Source organism: Neltuma alba, unplaced genomic scaffold (assembly GCF_004799145.2).
Source record: "Neltuma alba isolate B1F8T4 unplaced genomic scaffold, ASM479914v2 tig00010421_pilon, whole genome shotgun sequence".
Taxonomy (NCBI): domain Eukaryota; kingdom Viridiplantae; phylum Streptophyta; class Magnoliopsida; order Fabales; family Fabaceae; genus Neltuma; species Neltuma alba.
Window position 1 is genome coordinate 1398479 of NW_021635323.1, and position 17351 is coordinate 1415829.

The following is a 17351-nucleotide window of genomic DNA, read 5'->3' on the forward strand; positions in this document are numbered from 1 at the left end:
GAAAGATACGTAGGTGGAGGCTGAATCATGGTCATCTCCTCTCATCATACCCAAAATAGGGTTTCTAACCCGAAACTTACGTGCATGGGTCGGTTTCTGGGGATGGGTAGGTCAAAATTTCCCGAAATGGTCGGGTCTGAGGTTTGCTGCTTCGAGAGGTTCGCCGCGGCGAAGAATAGGTTCGCCGCGGCGAAACATGGCAGAGAGACCTTTCTTCACGGATGATTTTTTGCCGCGGCGAAGTGAGATGTGTGCCACGGCAAACTTAGGCAGAGGGTCCTTTCCTGCTTCTATTGCCTTGAGTTCTTCAATTCTGGCCCAAATCTTTAGTGTCCTACAATAAAAAAGTAACAAATTGAAGTACCAATTGTCCTAGAAGTCAATTGAATCCAATTAACAACCAATTATGACAATTTAATCATCAAAATGACACTAACTTAAAGTAAGAACTATAAATCTCAATTAAGCACAATTTTCATTAAAAAGGACCAGAAAGTATAACAAAATCATGGATAATGATATGAAAAGAAACTAATATCTTGAGCTCAATCAAATTCCCCCACACTTAGACCTTTGTACTCCTGAACAAAGCGCGAGAATAATTCAAAGTGACACTAGCGCAAAGAGAGACACTGCCATGCTTAAAGATGAAAGCAGAAGATTAGTAAGAAATTCTCACAGAGTTGACATCAGTAAACAAGGATACGCTAAGAAAATGATCACAATGGAAAATTAACTTAAAAGATTGATTAAGAAAGATCCATCTCACGGATAAGTGTTTCACTCTTAACTCACTTGTCTTTAGGGTTATTTCACTCCAAGTCTACTCAATCCAATTTCTACCATAGGCTTGTAATAATTCTACCTCTCCACCATGAGAAACAATTTTGCAAATCAAGAGGACTTTTAGGGGTCAAAATTTGGAATGGAGGTCAGTCGGAATGAATGAAATGAGAATGAAAATGAAAATGAAAATGAGTACGAACATACAAATTATTAAGACAAAATTAGTCTAAATAAAAACTGGGAGAGAAGCTTTTTAATATTTATATCTTTATCCTCCTCCTTTTTTTTTTTTTGCATCTATCTCTTTTTCTTTTTCTACCCCTTTTTGTATATTTTTATTATTTTTTTTTTATTTTTTTCGTACGAGCAACTTCTCTTTTTTTTTTTTTATATTGCATGCATGTACTCAAGATGAAGGCTCAAAAGGGTTTGCAATGGTAAAATGATTGGGTTTGTATTTGGGAAATACGGGTATGAAATCGAATGCCTCTATCATTTTTACAAAAATTGACTCGCTAAGCTTCGATTAAGAATGAAAACAAGTTCTAGAGAAATATGAAATAAGTAGATTCACTCAATTCAATAACTTAAGGTCCAAAAATCCTTCCAACAAGGCTCAAATCTCAATTAATCAATCTCAAAAGTTAACAACCACATAGTCATAATTTCAAAGCACATCATCATTTACTATCTGTCAAAAACATGAGAATAACTAGTCTAAGTTCAACCCTCATTTAAAAGCATGAAAATTTTTCTAAAAGCACAAGTAAACTTTGAACTTTCTATCCATTTTTAAAAAAATTGTAGGAGCATAAAGATTCTAAGCTGGGAAAATTTCTGAAGACCAGTTGAGATTGCAAAGAATTTATTATAATTTTTTTTTTAGGGTTTCGCCGCGGCTAAAGAATGGGGTCGCCGCGGTGAAGGATAGCCGAATGACTTATTACTCGTGAAAGATGAGGCTTCGCCGCGGCAAAATAAGAAGTTGGCCGCGGTGAAACATGGCAGAAAGCAAAAATTCCTGTGCAATTTCAACTCTTCAGCAACTAAACTCAAAATATTCACAATTAAACCAATCTATAAGTTCAAAAACACCTCAAAATCATCTAAATACATGGATGCATGAGAAGCATTTGCTAAAATCCATAATATAGACCTCCCCCACACTTAAACACAACATTGTCCCCAATTTGTGAACAATGGGAATTAGGGACAGCAAATATGAGCAAGGAGGCGCAGAGGTGAAAATAGAACAAAGATTAAAGCAAACTAATCAGAAATCATCCAAGTGAACAAGTTTAAAAACCAAGGAGGCACAATAAAGTTTAAGAAACAATCCAGCCTCAAAACAACACATGAAACAAAAGAACAAAAGAAAACAACAGAAAACCACAAAAACAGAAAACTAAGACTGATGCTCAGGATCAGCTGCTCCAGATCCTGATGGTCCTGCACCCGAAGTGCCTGCTCCGTCCATACCCATATGGTGCTGTGGCTCCTCCTCCTCAGCCGGTAAAGCGAAGTTCAAACGATCTGCGAGCAAAGCATCAAAACGGCGGCGGTAGCGACGTTCTCGCTCATATAGTGCATCACGGTCCTTTTGCCGCTGAATCTCCCGAAGGAGTGTAACGCGAATTTGATGAACTTCCTCAGACAGCTCGTCAATATCATCGGCAAGCGTGTCTAAGGTGACTGGCTGGGGAGGCTCAGGAACATCTTGGCCTTCCTCGGCTGGATCAGTGGCTACCTGGCCTGCACTAACATCGTAAACGGGGTGGACAGGTGGGTGGGGTGCAATGGTGGGCTGTTTAAGACGCTCAAACCGGAATAGAGGTGCAGGTTCGAAGTAGCTGTCATCATTGAATGAAGGAACTTCGCTCTTGCGGAAAAGGTCAGAGACAAGATGGGGAAAGATGATGCTATTGGTGACTTTTTTAGTATTGACAGAATCGTGGAGGGCAGACTGTATGATTTCAGCTACATTGAAAGATTTTCCGGTCATGAGGAGAAAAACAATAAGAGCTTGGCGTTTGGGGAGGTTCTGGAGGTGGGAAGTGGGTAGGATGTTATTACAGACGAGGTGTAGCCACGGCTTTGCCTCAGGCCGAAAATCAGAACGTTTTAAGTACAGTTCAGCAGTGCGGGGACGATGCCAAGTGGCACCATCCAGGCATAGGGTCTGGACAATCTCATCATAAGGATAGTTATCGCGATAATGAGGGTACTGAGAATGACGGACTTCAGGAAGCCGGTAGTGGTCTCTTATGTTATAAACAGTGAAAGTGTAGTTCACATGCTTGCCACGGAAGGGAATGGATAGCATGCCATGAAGGCGGGCGTAGGTGTAGAAATGGCGGACAAAGACATCATTACCATTAGCTCGTGGGCGAGCCAATTCAAGCATTTGGGATTCCTGGAGTCTTTGGACAAAGGGATGGTCGGATGGTTCAAGGGGAAAGGGTCTCTCCCTAAGGAGGGGGCGCTTGTCCACTACCTTATAGATGGCATCATAGGTTATGGGTCCCTCAGAGTCAGACTTAGACTCAGACACGGGTAAAGGTTCAGGGTTTTTGGTGCGAGGCATTTTCCTGAAGCAACAAACAGTAAGAACACTAAACACAACAAAAACACCTACAACCTAAACAACCCAGAAAATACTAAAATTACAACCTAAACAGTAGCAAATGGTTAGTTAATGATTCATAGGTTTTCAGAGGACTAAAAATTTTCAAAATTAAGCAAAGAGATTAATTAAAAACACAATGCACTATGAATCATTAGATAACCTATAGGCCACGTAACTACAAACTAACCACAAACTAACCCACCCTAATAGCACAAAACCAGAACAAATTAACTAATAAACCACTAAACTATACTAAACTAAAGGAAAGAACAAGGGAAAAGGAAGAACATACCGATTGGAGCGGAGAAGCAGGCGCACGGCGAAGGGAAGAAAGAGGGAACAGAAAATTGGAAGAAGGGAGAGGAGAAGGGATGGGGGCGACGGTGAGATGGAGAAAGAGACAGAGGGAGCCAACGGGTGGGGAAAAAAACTGCTGGAGCGCACACTGAGAGTAGGGAAGCCGAAGAGGGAGATGTTCAAAGTGAAGGGGTCGAGTGGTTTAAGGTGGGGCGACGGTTTTGAAGAATGAGAGGGGAATGAATGGGGGTTTAATGGAGTGGGGATAGGAAAAGACCAAAAGGGATTCAGGAGAAGGGGGCTGGGCGACTCAGATTGGGGGTAAAATTGGAAAAAACAGGCGAAAAACCAGCAGAAGACGAAACGCTTCACCGTAGAAACGGCACGTTCACCGCGGCGAACTATTCCCGAGAAGAAAAACAACGGAAGAAAGACGTTTCGCCGCGGCCAAACATAACTTCGCCGCGGTGAAACAATCCCGAGAGGAACACACAGGAACAGGCGAGGTTCGCCGCGGCGAAATCATAAGTTCACCGCGGCGAAACATCACCGAGGGAAACAACCAAGAAAACGAACCACTTCGCCGCGGCGAAGGGTCACAGAACGCACAGAATAAAACTTAAAACACTTAAACACAGAGAAACACAACAACAAACAAAAGACAAGGCTGGATATTTCAAAAACTTTAAAATGCCTCAAAAGAGATCAAGAGGTGTTCAACAAATCCATGAATAGGCAGTATACTACAGATAAAATTCCTCAATCAAATTGAATTATATAATTCATTTAAAGCACCAATTCATCAGGCAGGAAACAAGATAGGACAGAGATCAAAACTTCCAGGGGAGTCTTATTGAATTTAGCTATAACTACTCTACTTTCCTACTGAAGGGAGTTTCTCCCCCACACTCATTCAACATACAATGCACGAAACATATCAAGATTAATAAATAAGCAAAAGCATGTAAATGAGTTAAGGAAAGAAACTACCAGGGAGTTAAGGGGGTTTTGGTTCTCATGGTAGAGCTTCAACTGATGGCCATTAACTTTAAAGTTTGCTCCAGTTTCCTCATTGAGAAGCTCCACCATTCCAAAATTATGCACCTTTGTGACTGTGTAAGGCCCATCCCAACGGGTATTGAACTTTCCTTGCTTAAATGTGAATCTGGCCTTAAACATCAGCACCTTGTCTCCCACCTTGAAGTTCTTCCGTAGGAGACCCTTATCATGCACCAATTTTGTCTTCTCCTTGTAAAGTCTAGCACTCTCATAAGCCTCCAATCTCAGCTCCTCAAGCTCTTGTAGCTGCAACTTCCTCTCTTCCCCAGAAGATTGCAAATCCATGTTGCATTGTTTGACTGCCCAATATGCCTTATGCTCCAACTCTACTGGTAGATGGCAAGCTTTGCCAAAGACTAAACGATAAGGATACATTCCAATTGGTGACTTATAGGCAGTTCTGTAGGCCCACAATGCTTCCTCTAATCTTAGGCTCCAATCTTTCTTGGATGGTTTGACTATCTTCTCTAGGACTTGTTTCACTTCTCGATTGGACACTTCAGCTTGGCCATTGGTTTGGGGATGATATACAGTGGAGACTTTGTGGGTGACACCAAATTTAAAAAACAAGTTATCTACCACTTTATTACAAAAATGGGTACCTCTATCACTCACCACAGCCCTTGGAATCCCAAACCTACAGAAAATGTTGGACTTAAGAAACTTAGAAACCGCTTGGGCATCATCTTTTCTAGTAGGTACAGCCTCTATCCATTTGGAAACATAATCAACAGCTAGAAGAATGTATATAAAACCAAAGGACGGAGGAAAGGGACCCATGAAATCAATCCCCCAAACATCAAAAATTTCGCAAAACAGTAAAGGTTGTTGAGGCATTTCATGTCTTTTACCTAACCCCCCAAAACGTTGACATTTGTCACAGGACCGACAAAAATCATAAGAATCTTTAAAAAGGGTTGGCTAGTAAAAACCAGAATCTAGAATTTTCCTAGATGTTCTCCTTGCACTGAAATGACCACCACAAACCATTGAATGGCAAGCTGTAATGACAGACTCAAACTCTTCACTAGGCACACACTTTCTTCTAACTTGGTCACTACATATCCGCCATAAGTGAGGGGCATCCCAGATGTAGTGCCTCGATTCGCTTTGAAGTTTTTGTGCCTGAAATTTAGACATGAAAGGAGGGGTGAGTCCGGTTATAAGATAATTAACAATATGTGCATACCAAGGCTCTTTAACAGCTAAAGCACATAATATTGAATCAGGAAAGGAATCACAGGTGAGTTCAGAAGAGTCTACTCCCCGTGTATCATCAGGTAGCCTACTTAAGTGATCGGCTACATGGTTCTCAGCCCCGGCTCTATCCTTGATTTCAATGTCAAATTCCTGAAGAAGTAATGTCTACCTAATTAATCGTGGCTTCGATTGTGGTTTCTTAAGAAGATAGCGAACAGCTGCATGATCAGTGAAAACAGTCACATGAGAATTTAACAAGTAAGGTCTAAACTTCTCTAAAGCGAAAACTGAAGGGAATTGAAAGACGACGCGCAGCGGAAAATTTTAAAACTTTCAATCCCTTTTCGGATCTGCCGATCGCGTTTAAGACAGGTAGTAAGAAGCATTACCTTTAGGCGTTCGATTCCCTGGTGACTTGATGATTCGGCCGTTCAGGATGCTTCTGCTCGCCTCCTGTGTCGTTCGAAGTCGACAACTCCGGTCGGCTTCCTCTACCGGTATCCACACGAGTAGCCCTCAACCTCGAACGGCGTGCCAGCGCCTATGTCCGTCTAGGGTTTTAGGAATCCGTCCTCTCTCCTCTCTTAGGCCGTCTCTTATCTGTTGGTTCTCTCTCAGTTAAACCCTAGCTCCTCATATCAAATATATAGGATGCTATATAGGTTTAATTAATAATATTTAATTTCGAAATTAACTCTAAATTAATTCCGAAATTAATACAATATCAAATATTGCCTAATCAGATAAGAGAACAATTAAATAAATATGGTTTAAATTAAATCCGTCTCATAGATTTAATTCACTTATTTATTTAATAAAGAGATGACGGAATTTATATATATTTAATTTATCCTTATAAATTAATATCTCTTATATTTATATATATATATACGAATTTATATATATATATATACACGTCCACCCTATTTATTCATTGAATCTGGACATATCTTAGATTCAATGAATCTGGACATCATAACTCGTGTTGGGCTATTTTGTGTGCGACCCTGTAGGCCCATATGAAGTTGGCAGTGGGCCATTAACTATAATGACTCACAAGTCGTAAGCGGTCTCTAGCAAGACATCACGACTACCCAAAACATATGAGGATCATTGAACGATGCAACCTTTCATACAACCATATCACGTCCCTTTTGTCACACGACATTTTGGTCATGGATGAGGCATGGAGAACGTCATCCTCCTATTCATGACCGTTACTTTCTCGATCCCTGAGCAGTCTGAGTATAGAAACGGAACTACCTTTCCATTATAGTATGGCCATACATTTCTCAGACTCACTCATCGAGGGGCCCAGTAATGTCTCTCTACGAATGTGAGGGACAAATTCCATCTTGACCATTCACATTCCTCCGCATGAAAAAACCACTAAGCCTGAACATAGTCTTTATGATCACTCGGTCAAAAGTGACTTTTGACTAGGTCAAAGCTAAGCGTTTCTCATGTAGGAATCCATGATGATCTCAGGTCAAAGGGCATAGTGACGTGGTTTGTATATGAGAGAAGCTTATGACTTAACCCATGCAGCTCTCTCATAGCGGGTCGGTCCAACACCTTGTACTCTTACATGTGCCTATGACTTTAATTTATATCTCTATATATCTTTAAAGTCATACTGGTCTTATTTCATCTTTGCTCCCACATAGATGACCGACCAGGGACATTTAGGATAAACCATAAGTTATCCAAGGATAGTCATCACAGTAAACATGCAAACAATATGATAACTTAATTAATAAATTCATAAATTAACAATGTTCAAAACAGAATGATTGGCCCCTAGGGCACAATTTCCAACAAAAACAACTGCAAATAGCTCTTTTTCTGTTGTGGTATAATTGACTTGAGCTGCATCCAGTGTTTTCGAAGCATAGGCAATGACTCTTGAGAGCTTCTCCTCCCTCTGGCCTAACATAGCTCCTACAGCAAAATTAGAAGCGTCACATGAAATTTCAAAGGGCATGGTCCAGTTGGGTGCAACAAGAATAGGAGGAGAAATGAGTTTAGATTTCAAATCACCAAAGGCAGCTTTACAAGAATCATCGAAATCAAATTTCACATCTTTTTGTAAAAGCTTGGAGAGAGGTAAAGCAATCTTGCTGAAATCTTTTATAAACCGCCTATAGAATCCCGTATGACCCAAAAATGATCTAATATCTTTAACACAGGCAGGATAAGGCAAAGAAGATATGACCTCAATCTTAGCTTTATCAACTTCAATTCCCTTTTTAGAAATCAAATGTCCTAGAACTATCCCCTCATTGACCATAAAATGACACTTTTCAAAGTTTAAAATCAAATTCTTTTCAATGCATCTTTTCAAAACCTTTTCAAGACTAGCAAGACAATCATCAAAAGAACCACCATAAACAGTAAAATCATCCATAAAGACTTCCATACATTCCTCTAAAAATTCACAGAATATAGCCATCATGCAACGTTGGAAAGTCCCTGGAGCATTACATAACCCAAAAGGCATCCTACGATAGGCGAAGGTACCAAAAGGGCATGTGAAAGTGGTTTTATCTTGGTCCTCCGGTGCAATAGGTACTTGAAAGTACCCAGAGAAACCATCTAGAAAACAGTAATGAGATTTGCCTGCAAGTCTCTCAAGCATCTGGTCTATGAAAGGAAGAGGGAAATGATCTTTCCGTGTGGCATCATTGAATTTTCTATAATCTATGCACACACGCCAGGAATTCTGCACTCTTGTAGGAATAAGCTCATCCCTATCATTTCTAATAACAGTAACCCCACTCTTTTTAGGCACTACATGTATTGGACTAACCCACTCACTATCAGATATGGGATAGATGATCCCAGCACTTAAAAGTTTGGTAATTTCCTTCTTAACTACATCAAGAATAAGAGGGTTTAGTCTTCTCTGGGGTTGTCTCACTGATTTTGAACCTTCACTAAGCAAGATTCTATGTGTGCAAATGGCTGGACTAATTCCAGGAATGTCCGCTAAAGTCCACCCAATAGCCCTCTTATGCTCTCTCAAAACAGTAAGGAGTCTTTCTTCCTCAACCTTAGACAGGGAGTTAGCTATAATAACCGGTAATCGCTCATCAGACTCTAGAAAAGCATATTTCACAGTAGGGGGCAAGGGTTTCAACTCAAGAGTAGGTGGTTGCACAATAGAGGGAATCAAATTATGAAGTTCAAGAGAGAAAAGATTACTCCCCTTTCCTTCAATCAGTGAGAATTCCTCAACCTTGCAGATAGCTTCCTCTCCAAGCATTGAACCAACTTCTAGTTGATCTACAGCAACTGCCTTAGAGGGAATCTCCTCCATGACTTCTTCCTCCATATCTGAAATGGCAACAGAAAACCTTTCCCCAAGGGAATCATCACTGACAATAGAGGGATCAAAGTCTAATTTGGAGTCAAGGGAGGAAACAGAAAATGCATGTGGGAGGGAAAGCATACAATTAAACACAGTGCAATCAAGACATGTAACTTGTCCACCACATGAGCAAGAAGAAGGCATAGAATAAAGGGATGAAAATGAAGAAATGGATTCATCCTCATCATTAGATTCATCAGTATAAATGTCAGAATAGAAAGAGTCATTTTTCAATTCAACTGCAGTGCATGCATCCTCAACAGCAATGTCTATCATGTTAACCCCCAAAAGTGAATAGTCCTTATAAGGATGTTTCATTGCTTCATACATGTTAAAAGAAACTTTATTATCACCCACCTCCATAGTGATGGTGCCTTCTTTCATGCTAATCATGGTATTAGCAGTCCTTAAGAAAGGTCGACCAAGGATGAGTGTAGCATCATTCACACGTTCAAAAGACATGTCAAGCACATAGAAATCAGCAGGAAACACCAATCCTTTAACTTGGACTAAAATATCTTCAATAATGCCCTCAGGATACCTAATAGTCCTATCAGCTAGTTGGAGCACAACAGTGGTAGACTTAAGAGTCTTGACTCCTAGAGAGGTGTATACGGACTTAGGCATGACATTAATGGCCGCACCTAGATCTAACAAGGCTCCCCCTATAGTAACTTTTCCTATGGTGCAAGGGATAGTGAAAGATCCAGGGTCTTGACACTTGACCGGAATTTGGGGTTTAAACAAAGCAGACACATTAGAGGGTAATTGGACTCTTTCATTAGGTTTAAATCTCCTCTTTTGAGTACATAAATCTTTCAAGACCTTAGCATACTTTGGAATCTTTTTAATCAGGTCAAGCAAGGGTATATTTACTTCTACTTTCCTAAATGTCTCAAGCAACTCATGATCTTGCCTCTCCTTACCCATTTTCACATTTTTCAAATAAGCATTAGGAAAAGGTAGTTCATTGATGTTTACCTCCTTACCTTCCTTGCTTGAGGCTCCATGGTTGCTTGGCTCAGATTCCACATTTGTCCCCTTGCCATCATGTTGTTTTGAGGCTTCTTTCAGCTTCAACCTCTCCTCCTTTGAGCTTTCAGATTGCTTCACTTTTGAAGATTCTTGTGGCTGCTCATCACACAAAATTTCTTCTTCTATAACTTCATCCTCCTCTTCTCTGAATTTCACTTGCTTCCCACTCCTAAGGGTGATAGCATTCAAGCCCTTAGGATTAATAACCGTGTTGGAGGGGATTGTGCCACTGCTCCTGGCTTGTTGTTCACTCATGTTGTTAGACAACTGAGTTACATAGGAGTTAATGTTCTCAGATTTAGTCTCCCATTGCTCCATTCTCTTTTCCAAAGCACTGAATCTAGCATCATTCTTGGATGAGTCTTGTTGAATTAGTGAAGCCAAGGAGTTGAACTGAGTAGCGTTAGCAGCCCTTTCTTCCTTCATTAAAGCCATCATATTCTGTAGGAGTTGATTTGTTTCATCCTTAGGTGGGACCGCAAGGGCTTGAGACTGGTTTTGGAACTGGTTTGAAGATGGACCAGCTCCTCCACTCTTCTGAAATCTATTTGGAGGTCTACTATCATCATTCCTCCAGCCCAATCGAGGGTTTGATTTCCATCCCTCATTGTAAGTGTTGGAGTAGGGGTCCCATTTTTGATTTGGGCGGCCTTGGAAGACTGCAGACACTTCCTCATATCGGCCTGGACAAACGCTAGAAATATGCATGACTGATCCACATGTTTCACAACTAGGCGCTGTAATGTCCATAGGAGCGGATGGGCGATGCACACTCATATTCTTCAATTCAGCAGTGATCAAAGACAATTGAGATGTCACTTGGCTTCCCAATGAATCGACTTTTGATTCCAAAGCGTCCATTCTCCTACTGTGCACTAAAGAGGTACCCAATTCATTAACCGCCCTAGTATCTCTTGCACTGAACTGTTGATGGTTCAGGGCCATCTTCTTGATTAAATCCCAGGCTTCTTCAGCGGTAGAGTCTATCAAAGATCCTCCCAATGCAGCGTCTAGCATACCCTTCTCTTGGTTCTTCAATCCATCATAAAAATATTGGACCAGTTGTTCATCAGGAATTTGATGGTGTGGGCATCTTGAGAGCAAGTCTTGAAATCTATTTCAGTAGTCGTACAGAGACTCATCGTAGTCTTGTTTAGCTGAATAGATCTCCTTTCTCATGGAAGAAGTCCGAGAAGCCGGAAAATATTTCTCCAAGAAAGCTTTCCTTAAGTTCCCCCAGCTGTGGTATGCGTCAGCCACATGCCTCGGAAGGCTCATATACCATTCGCGAGCTTTGCCTTCCAATGACAAATGAAAAACTTTCCACAGAACTTGATCCAAGGATGCTCCTACTGGCTTCATACTCTGACAGACCATAGAAAGGGATTGTAAATGCAGATAAGGGTCTTCTCCTGTCAAGCCATAGAATTTTGGGAGAGAGTTAATTGATAAACCTTTAATTTCAAAGTTAACTTCAAAGTTTGGACATGCAGTAGTAAATGGGTCAAAGTTAACATCAGATGTGGTGGCTTCCCTCATTGTTCTTCTTCTAGGGTTCCTATTATTTTCACCCACTCTCTCTTGTTCACCATTTCCTCCATTGCCTCCATTCCTTACTTGGTTGGCATTGGGGTTAGGATGAGGTTGGTTTTGTGGTAAATCAGCCATTATCTCTTGGTCAGTAGGTTCACTCTCACTACTGGATAGGCTAGATTCCACAGAAATATTCTCTTGCTCAATCACCAACTCACTTGTCCCTACGACTCTTTTCTCTCTTCTTATCTCTGTGAGTCTTCTCTCAATCTCCGAGTTATAGGGCACAAGCTTGGTTTTTCGTGGCATGCAAAATAAGTATCACAAGAGAAAAAGTAACAAAATTGACTTGCAGCACACAAAGTCAAATAAAAGTATGCAATGTGATGAATGCAAGTGTATGGGGTGAGTATAAAAGTGTAATGATGAGTATGAGTATGTATAGATGAGTTTGAGTATGTATGGGTGGGGGGTATGAGTAAGTATGCACAGATAAAGAAGCAAAAATGTAAGTTTTTTTAAAAAAAACTTTCAGAGATGTTGGCCACGGCGAAAACAGGGGTTGGCCGCGGCGAAAGTTGGCAGAGAAGACCAGTTATCCGAAAGCAGGGAGTTGGCCGCGGCGAAAACAGAGGTTGGTCGCGGCGAAAGTGTCCCGAGAGAAATCCTTCAGTTTTTCAAAGATTTTGGCCGTGGCGAAAGAACAAGTTGGTTGCGGCGAAGGTATCCTGAGAGGATTCCCTCAGTAATTCGAAAGGTTGGCCGCGCCGAAATAGAATGTTGGCCGCGGTGAAAGTTGGCAGAATGCTTATCAGACACTGGACTTCACTGATGCAACGTGAGAGATGTTGAAAATCAAGAAAATCAGTATATTTGTTTGTATTTCCAAAAATTTTGATGCTATGCAAGATGAAAACCTATACTATGAACAAATATGCAACTAAACTACCTAAATGCCACCCAAAAAGACCAAAACCTCAATTAACAATCAAATAGCACAAGCTAACCTAGAGAACCAATTTCTTGGCTCCCCGGCAACGGCGCCACTTGAAAGAGAGCCTTTTCTTGTCGTTCGCTTAGAGGTTCTCGCTCAAAAATTTATCCAAGCTATGCAGTAATGCAAACTCGGGTCGTTCTCTTTTAGGAGCCTAAATTAGATGTCTAAGTTAGATTAATGCTATGCAGAGTAATGAAAAAGGGGGTTTTTGGTGTTTTTAACCATTAATGAAATGCCAAAACTAAATGCAATTAATTCTAATCTATGTTACTATGTTTTTGGATTTTTCTAAGATAGTAGTAATGAAGTAAAGTTAAAGATATGTAATCTCTTGAATACAGCTTTGAAGCAATCATAGTTCAAAATAATTTTGGGAGTAGAAATCACCAAGTTTTCTAAATGAAAAACCTTAAAGAACTCTTTAAGTCTAGGATCTTAATCAATGTCACCCATTTCATAAGATCCTATTAAGCCCACTTAGTGTGTGTATTAAGATTAATTAATGCACTCGGTTAAATGCAAGCCTAGATCAACTCAACAATCACACAATACCATGCAAGACAGAGAGTATCAAAAGAGTTGCATAGAAACATACATGTAACCACATGTATTGAAGCTCAAATTCAACACTAATAATCCAATACACAAGACAATCATCCAGAATTGATTACAACCATAATCAAAATAGTTCAACCCAAATTTACAAATCCTAAGACCTAGAAATTCATAAACAAAGAACTAGAACTTATAGATGAAGCTAACTCCCCTTTGAAGCTCTGTGAACTCATGCTTCTTCCACCATATTCAAGAGTTAAGAAGCTTAGCTCGTCATAACTCTTGAATCAACTCCAACTAGGTATTGTTCTTCAGCCATGGCAGCAGCAGATGGAAGAAATGGAAATGGAATTAGGGTTTCTGAAGTGGAAATGAGAGAAGAGGATGAAAGATACGTAGGTGGAGGCTGAATCATGGTCATCTCCTCTCATCATACCCAAAATAGGGTTTCTAACCCGAAACTTACGTGCATGGGTCGGTTTCTGGGGATGGGTAGGTCAAAATTTCCCGAAATGGTCGGGTCTGAGGTTTGCTGCTTCGAGAGGTTCGCCGCGGCGAAGAATAGGTTCGCCGCGGCGAAACATGGCAGAGAGACCTTTCTTCACGGATGATTTTTCGCCGCGGCGAACTTAGGCAGAGGGTCCTTTCCTGCTTCTATTGCCTTGAGTTCTTCAATTCTGGCCCAAATCTTTAGTGTCCTACAATAAAAAAGTAACAAATTGAAGTACCAATTGTCCTAGAAGTCAATTGAATCCAATTAACAACCAATTATGACAATTTATTCATCAAAATGACACTAACTTAAAGTAAGAACTATAAATCTCAGTTAAGCACAATTTTCATTAAAAAGGACCAAAAAGTATAACAAAATCATGGATAATGATATGAAAAGAAACTAATATCTTGAGCTCAATCACCTGGACTTATCCATTGTGCACTGTTGAGCTCCTAATATCACTTTGAGCATTTCACTGCCCTTTGTGAACTTTTTCAGGGTTTTGGTGAGCTTCTTTGTTTTCTTCTTGTTCTATTCACATTCTATACAGGTTGGAGGTGTAGCTTCTTTGTGCTTCACTTGTTCCTCAAGACTCTTTATCTTCTTTTTGGAGCTTACCAATCCTTAGCTATTCTTACTAATTTAGAATGTAATGCATTATATTCAGATTGTAATTTATCATAAGAAGGTTCAGAGATGATTACCTCATCAGTCTCTGAATCTCCGTCTTCTTGTCCATGAGACAAATGTTGGCTGTTTTCTCATTGTTACTGTCATCTTCTTCAGTGAGCTATTTCTCCAGATTGATGTGTTGAATGCCTTCTTTTTTATGAATCTCTCTTTCTATTTATCTTTGTCTTTTGGTTTAGACAGCTATGGACAATCTGCCTAGATATGTCCTGGCTTTTTGCATTCAAAGCATATTATCGGATCTTCAGTCTCTGACTGAGATGTGGAAGCTTTTCGCTTTGATTGAAATCTTCTTCTGGCTCTATTCTTATCGAATTTCTTGAAGCTTTTAATTATGAGCACTATTTCCTCATCTTTCATGTCTTCTTCATCATCATCCTTACTCTCCTGAGCTTTGACAGCAATGCCCTTACGATTCTTCTTATTCATCTCCTTCTTGTATTTCTGCTTGCTCTCATACTCTGCTAAGCTTCCAAATAGTATAGCAACTAAGCCAATTGATTCTCCTTTTGTCTCCTCAATTGCTATCACCTTTGGTTCCCATTCCTTCATGAGACCGCTCAGTATTTTCCTCACTTGATCTTCTTGACCATATTTCTTGCCAAGTGCAGTGAGTGATTGATGAGATATGAGAATCTTACTTCCATATCTCGAATGCTCTCTCCATCCTTCATTCTGAATAATTCAAATTTGTGGTGAGAGTATTGATTCTGCTCTATTTTTTATTGGTTGTCCCATCGTGCATAATCTCCAACGCCTCCCATATTTCTTTCACAATCTCCAGGCTTGAAACTCGAAAGTATTCTTTCTGACACAAGGCACAGGTTAGCATGTTGATTGCTTTGTCATTTAGCAGTACCAGCCTTTTATCTTCTTCGTCAAACTCTCTCAGGCTTTTAGGGACTTGTTGATTATCTACTGTTTTCATTGGAACATAGTTCTCATGCTCTATCACGTCCCATAGCCCATATTCAGTGGCTTTGACAATGATCTTCATCCTCATCTTCCAGAAGGTAAAGTTTTCTCCATTGAAGCCTGATAGTTTTGAGATTGAGTATCCTTCAAGTAGCATGCTATCTCCAAATCCTGCCATTGGATCTCTCTTTAAACTATTAAGTCTTTAACGAAGAGACCTGCTCTGATACCAAATGTTAGTGACAGCTTCACCTAAGAGGTGATGAAATTGGGTGAAGTATAAAAATTTAACTAAATAAAATAATTTGATGAATAAAATAGTAGAGATGAGTTTGGAAAATTTCACCGAGGAAGAATGACACAAGAGTTTATACTGGTTCAGTCTCAACCACTTGACCTACGTCCAATCCTCAGAATGCCTTTGAGATTTCACTAAATCCCTAAAATTGAATGGGCTCTTGATGCCTCAGTATAGTAATTAAATCTCTCTCAATCACTCCCCTTTACTACCCGTAAAGTTAGAATCTCCTCAAGAGTCCACACTCTTTAAGTTACTCTCAGAATTGAGTGAAATATATAATAGACTCTCTTACAAAGTATATATGTAATCAATACTGAAGCTCGGTTTAGAAACGTAGAGTATTGAATGCAACAAGGAATTTTAACAGTTGGTAGCTTGTGTATTCAATACTTGATTTAATGCTCTTTATGCCATTTATAGTTAGAGTATTTTAGTTATCTGTTAGACAGAAGAGATTCTAACTATTAGAAGATCGCTTGCATATGTTTGGAAGTTATAACGGTTGTTCATAATCAATGCTTCTGACATAGTAGGTTTAAGTCTATAACTTATCCGTTGTGCTTCGTAATCTACAGAAATCTCTCGACACAAGTAAGCTTTCTCCTTCTAGCAAGTATAAATGAATAACAGATAAGGTAATGATTCTTGATATTGATACAATAGATTAAAAAAATAGAATCAATAATCAAATAACTAGAAAGTAAGATGAACTTACTTGGTCACTATTTTGATCGATAATCCTTTGATCGATCTCATTATTGATTAATTACAAAGAACTAGACTTAACAAATGTGTGCATTTATCGAGTTCATGATAGATCATATAATGATAGAACAAGTGATCGATAAATGGTGAAATACAAACAAAATGATCTTTGAAAGTGAAGTACTTATGAATTCTATGCAAGGTTTATTTCTTCCAAATTTGTATGCCTTTATGTCTTTAAAAAGAAAATAATATGTTTAAAGAAGGCTAAGAAAAGCTTAAAGATAAAATAAAAATATGCTTTATGGAAAATCATAGTGAAGAGCTGTTTGAGTGATGAATTGCTATATTGATTGAACAGATAATCGATAATAGCTTAATCCAACATCTCATCGATAATCCTGAGTTATTGTGAGAATTTCTTTTAAACATAATGATCTGACACTTGATTGATAAAGGTTTGATCGAGCAAGTGATAAAAAAAATAGTTCAAGAAGACTTAGACAACTAGGTACAAAGATAAGTTGATGATCGATTAATAGATAATCAATTAACTGATCGATTAAAGATTGTAAAGAATTTGATTTAGAAAATACCAGAGTAAGGCTTTGATCAAATAACTAATATGAAAAAGTCTTAACAAAATGATGCAGATGGATATGATGATGATCAATCAAATGATTGATAGAAGGATGGTCGATTATGTGATGATTGATCATTAACTGTGTAAACCTTGTTTCGTAATCTAACAGAGAACAAATTGATAGAACACATTATCGATTAACC

The 17351-nt window shown here is 39.4% G+C and overlaps 1 pseudogene; it reads right to left on the reverse strand.

Annotated features, from left to right (window-relative positions):
- Positions 1-6133: 6133 nt before the first annotated feature.
- LOC114756523 (uncharacterized) overlaps positions 6134-17351 on the reverse strand; it is a 123180-nt pseudogene continuing 111962 nt past the window's right edge.